We start from the raw sequence: 5,959 nt of genomic DNA on the forward strand, positions 1-5,959 counted from the left end.
GGGTACTGGGCATATAGCTGATGGAATATTTGGATAATGCACAGTCCACTTTTTCTTCTTTGACACACCTTTCCCAACTGGAGGCACCATGCAGAAGTAACAATTGCTGGTATGATCTGTTGGCTCTCTCCAAATCATTGGCACTGCAAAAGGCATAGATTTCCTTTTCCTGTTCAACCACTGGTGAAGATTTTTTGCACAACTGTTGCAGCATATGTGTGGGGCCCACCTCTTGTCCTGATCTCCAATTTTGCAGCCAAAATAAAGGTGATAGGCTTTCTTAACCATAGTGGTTATACTGCGCTTTTGTGATGCAAAAGTCACTTCACCACAAACATAGCAGAAGTTATCTGCACTGTTCACACAAGTACGAGGCATCTCTACTCACTTTGGCTAAACAGAAATGTGTCCCTTTGCAAAATCAAACACTGACAAATAAGAGAGCACGACACTGTATGATTTCTAGAGCTGATATAGGGCAATTTGTTCAGCAGAGTCATGTAAGCTTCGTTATGATTGCATCATCCATGACTTCTAGGAATAACATGATGCAATTCAGATAATTTATGATGCAATACCAGCTTCAGATTGCATCATTCATTGTTTTGCCTAAAAAGCAAGTACTGTCCAAACCCAGTCATAGATTTATTCATAGATCCAGTCAAAGATGTATTTTAGTCATTTCTGGTTTAAATTGAGATCCCTTCCCTTTATAACTCACGTATCCTCCGCCATTCCCAAGTCAAGGGTCGTATATACTGACCCAATAGCATATCTTGAAAACTAGAGCCAATCAACAATTTTAAGCATCATTTTTGTTCTCAGTGACCCAGAATTAGTAAAGTTTGACTACATTTATTTCAGAAGCATTTTGGCTGTAGAGCAGTGTTATTAGCAGGTAAATATGCCCAATGGTCTGTGATGGGATGTTAGATGGGGTGGGATCTGAGTTACTACAGAGAATTCTTTCCTGGGTGCTGGCTGGTGAGTCTTGCCCACATGCTCAGGGTTTAACTGATCACCATATTTGGGATCGGGAGGGAATTTTCCTCCAGGGTAGATTGGCCCTGGGGTTTTTTCGCCTTCCTCTGCAGTGTGGGGCACGGGTCACTTGCTGGAGGATTCTCTGCACCTTGAGGTCTTTAAACCACGATTTGAGGACTTCAATAACTCAGACATAGGTCAGGGGTTTGTTACAGGAGTGGGTTGGTGAGATTCTGTGGCCTGCGTTGTGCAGGAGGTCAGACTAGATGATCATAATGGTCCCTTCTGACCTTAAAGTCTATGAGTCTATGAGTCTATGTGGGTGTACCATGGATTTATATAGAGGCAATATTATATTTTCGGTCTGATTATCTATCCCTTTCTTAATGAGTCCCAACATTCTCTTACCTTTTTTGACTGCCCTTGCACATGGAGAAGATGTTTTCAGAGAACTATCCACAATGACTCCAAGATCTCTTTCTTTATGGGTAACAGCTAATTTAAACCCTATCATTTTGTATATATAGTTGGGATTATATTTTGCCATGTGCATTACTTTGCATTTATCAACATTGAATTTCATCTGCCATTGTGTTGCCCAGTCACCCAGTTTTTGTGATTCCTTTGTAACTCTTTGCAGTCTGCTCTGGACTTAAGTATTGAGTAGTTTTGATTAATCTGCAAGTTTTGGCACCTTGCAGTTTACCCCCTTTCCCAGATCTCTTATGAATATGTTGAACAGCACTGGTCCCAGGACAGACCCCTGAGGGACACCACTATTTATCTTTCTCCATTTTCACCTTTTATTCCTACCCTTTGTTTCATATTTTTTAAATCGAGTGCCTGGGAATGCTTTCAGGCTCATCTAATGATTCTTGATTTAATGTAATGAGAAGCCTTTTGTTATGTTAATCGCACTGCCTCTGTTGAGAAACAAACTCCCTGCCCCAGATGCGGAAGCTGGGAGCAATGCAGAACTCATCACATTCCGCACTCAAGCTGTGTTGCAGTTAAGAGTTCTGTCTGGGGCTAGGTTGTGTGCTGTGAGCAGACCTCAGGTACAAATCTCAGGGGCGGGCTAGACTACCCCCTGGATCCCCAGCTGGGCTCCCTCTGCTCCGGGGCTGGGATTGGAGCTGCTGCAGCCTGACAAGGAGCTTGCCCACAGGTCGCAGGCAGCCCTGGCTGAGCAGAGGCTGGTGTGTGTGTGTTAATGACCCAGTGCCTCCCCCAGCCCTGCGGTAACTGGACACTGCCAGATCTGCTTTTTGACTGTAATTTCTGATTGAAAACCAAGTACCTGGCAACCCTAAATGGCACCCAGAAGCCATTTACCTGTCCTGGTAAAATCCAGATGGGTGGAAACCCTATTAACTTAATGTGTCATTATATAAACCATCTGTATCCTTATGTCTTTGGGCTTTTACTGTACTCTTCGCCATAGGCGTGCGCATGGGGTGTGCTGGGTGTGCCCAGACACACCCTAATCATGCCTGAGCTCCATTTGGGAAGGCTGCTCCTCCCCCTCCCACTGGAGGCTCAGAGGGGGGAGGAGAACAAGGAGGAGGCTGCTTAGCATGCTTAGCGTGCTCGGGGAGACATTTGGATAGAACAGTGACTTTCACAGTGACTTTCACCAGGTCATAACCTCTCCCCTGATACCTTACATGGCATGCTTTATATGTAATATCACAATTATATGTAAATGAGAAATATGGGGGTTACAGGGGAATCCCCGAGTGTCACATGATGCACATTCAAAGTGTCAAAAAAAAGGAGGTGTGTGTGTGTGTGTGGTGGTGGGGGTGAGTTACATAGGAAAGTGAGAGATGGACCAAAATGCATGGGGAGAGAGAGAGTTTCCAAGGGAGAGACAAACCACCTCCCTGAACCCAAACTGTCTCTGCCTGGTTCAGGGAACATTTACTTCAGGGCAACCAGGCTGGATCAGTCCAGGAATCAGAGCACTCCAGGAAACACTGAGGGCAGAGGAAAATGGGCCACATTTGGGTGAAGAGAACATCTTGTGGACACCTCCCCTCAGGTTTGGGATCTCCCAGCCCATCTCCCCTTCCACTCATAGTGGAGGGGCATTGGGGAAGGAGGTGGGGCAGAGAGGAGGCCTTGGTGGAAGAGGCAGGTTAGGGGGCGCGGTCTCAATATTCCACTCACCAGCACTCACCAGCACTTATAAGGTGGAAACCATATGAGTTGTACATAGACAAATTCCCCAGTTTGTCACGCTGACAGAGCACAGTAAGGTCAGGAAAGGATTTAATGTCTTTTTGGGCTGATCTATACTGGCGGGGGGGAATAGCGTAGCTGAAGTCGACGTATCTTTTTTCAACCTACCTCCCGTCCTCATGGCACGGAATCGACGGCTGCGGCTCCCCCGTTGACTCCGCTACCGCCGCTTGCCCTGGTGGAGTTCCGGAGTCGACGGGCGCGCGTTCGGAGATTGATATATCGCGTCTAGACAAGACGCGATATTTCGATCCCCGATAGATAGATCGCTACCTGCCAATCCGGCGGGTAGTCTGGACGTATCCTTTGACTGCCCAGTAAGTGATTCAGGGAAGAGGGTCTGGCAGCCAGTGGAGCTCAGGGCACCATGTCACCAGCCAGTGGAGCTCAGTCTGAGAGTCAAAGCACAAGGAGAAAAATCTTTAGGTCCCTTTATGAGAAAAGAGCTGGAGCAGCCTGTCCCGGATCTGTTTGGTTCTCACCCCGTAGATGATGGGGTTTAGCATGGGGGGCACAAGGAGGTACACATTGGCAATGAGAATGTGGAAATGCAGGGGCACATTGTGCCCAAACCGGTGCATGAGGAAGGAGAAGAGAGATGGGATGTAAAAGATTAAGATGACACAGAGGTGGGAGCTGCAGGTTCCAAAAGTCTTCAGCCGGGAGTCCTTTGTGGGGAGGCTGAAAATGGCCCTGAGGATCTGGATATAGGACACAGCGATAAAAAATACATCCAGACCGGTCACCAAAAATGCCACAAAGAGGCCATAGTAACTACTGATGCGGATGTCGATGCAGGCCAGCTTCACCACGGCTATGTGCTCGCAGTATGTGTGGGGGATGATATTGGTTCTGCAATATGGCCATTGCCTCGCCAGGAAGGGATAGGGCAGTACAAGCATGCCGCCGCGCAGCACCACAGCCAGGCCAATCTTGGCCACCACAGGGTTTGTCAGGATGGTAGAATGCCTCAGGGGATCACAGATGGCCACGTAGCGATCCAAAGCCATGGCCACGAAGATCCCAGACTCCATCACTGAGAAGCAGTGAATGAAGTACAGCTGGGTGAGGCAGGCACTGAAATTGATCTCCCTGGAATTGAACCAGAAGATGCTCAGCATTTTGGGCAGGGTGGATGTAGACAGGACCAGGTCGGTGACAGCCAGCATGCAGAGGAAATAATACATGGGCCCATGGAGGCTCGGCTCCATCTTCACGATGAACAGGATGGTGAAGTTCCCCAAGATGGCTATGGCGTACATTGTGCAAAAGGGGATGGAGATCCAGACTTGGGCCATCTCCAGCCCAGGAATGCCCAGCAGGATGAAAATGGAGGGGTTAGTGAAGTCGGTTGTGTTGGAATCTGACATGTAGCGGGGAGAAATTCCTGCATGCACCTTATGTCCCTTTGACTTTCTTTATGTGCCAAGGGTCTACGATGATGGTCGCAGGACAAATGCCTGGATGGAGACATAATGTTAATATGAGACACTACATGCACAACATCTACAGTAGAACCATAGAGTTACGAACTGACCGATCATTCACAAATCTCATTTAAGCCATTGGGGGGTGGGATAGCTCAGTGGTTTGAGCATTTGCCTGCTAATCCCAGGGTTGTGAGTTCAATCTTTAAGGGGGCTGTTTAGGGAACTGGGTTAAAAATCTGTCTGGGGATTGGTCCTGCTTTGAGTAGGGTTTTGGACTAGATGACCTTTTGAGGTCTCTTCCAACCCTGATATTCTATGATTCTATGAAAGAGCAGGAGACCCAAAACACAAAAAAGGCAAATACAGGACACTTCTGTATTAAACATAAACAATTAAAAATATGAAAGGAACATTGTGGAAGTCAACAAATGGCTACGCAGCTGGTGTTGGAGAGAAGGCTTTGGATTCTTCGACCATGGGATGGTGTTCCAAGAAGGAGGAGTGCTAGGCAGAGACGGGCTTCACCTAACAAAGAGAGGGAAGAACATCTTTGCAAGCAGGTTGGCTAACCTAGTGAGGAGGGTTTTAAACTAGGTTCACTGGGGGAAGGTGACCAAAGCCCTGAGGTAAGTATGAAACTGCAGAAAAATCTGAGAGTCTCTGGATTAAGTTTAGAAGTGTGAGCAACAAAGGTGACGTCGTGGTGGGAGTCTGCTATACACCACCAGACCAGGGGGATGAGGTGGATGAGGCTTTCTTCCAGCAACTAGCAGAAGTTACTAGCTCGCAGGCCCTGGTTCTCATGGGAGACTTTAATCACCCTGATATCTGCTGGGAGAGCAATACAGCGCTGCACAGACAATCCAGGAAGTTTTTGGAAAGTGTAGGGGACAATTTCCTGGTGCAAGTGCTGGAGGAACCAACTAGGGGCAGAGCTCTTCTAGACCTGCTGCTCACAAACTGGGAAGAATTAGTAGGGGAAGCAAAAGTGGATGGGAACCTGGGAGGCAGTGACCATGAGATGGTCGAGTTCAGGATCCTGACACAAGGAAGAAAGGAGAGCAGCAGAATACGGACCCTGGACTTCAGAGAAGCAGACTTTGACTCCCTCAGGGAACAGATGGGCAGGATCCCCTGGGAGAATAACATGAGGGGGAAAGGGGTCCAGGAGAGCTGGCTGTATTTTAAAGAATCCTTATTGAGGTTGCAGGAAAAAACCATCCCGATGTGTAGAAAGAATAGTAAATATGGCAGGCGACCAGCTTGGCTAAACAGTGAAATCCTTGCTGATCTTAAACGCA

General features: G+C 47.5%; 1 pseudogene; it reads right to left on the reverse strand.

Moving 5' to 3' along the window:
- Window positions 1-3,650: 3,650 nt before the first annotated feature.
- LOC135895473 (olfactory receptor 52R1-like) lies at window positions 3,651-4,621 on the reverse strand (annotated as a pseudogene).
- Between the last annotated feature and the right edge of the window lie 1,338 nt (window positions 4,622-5,959).

The sequence above is a fragment of the Emys orbicularis genome, chromosome 1, assembly GCF_028017835.1.
Source record: "Emys orbicularis isolate rEmyOrb1 chromosome 1, rEmyOrb1.hap1, whole genome shotgun sequence".
NCBI lineage: Eukaryota > Metazoa > Chordata > Testudines > Emydidae > Emys > Emys orbicularis.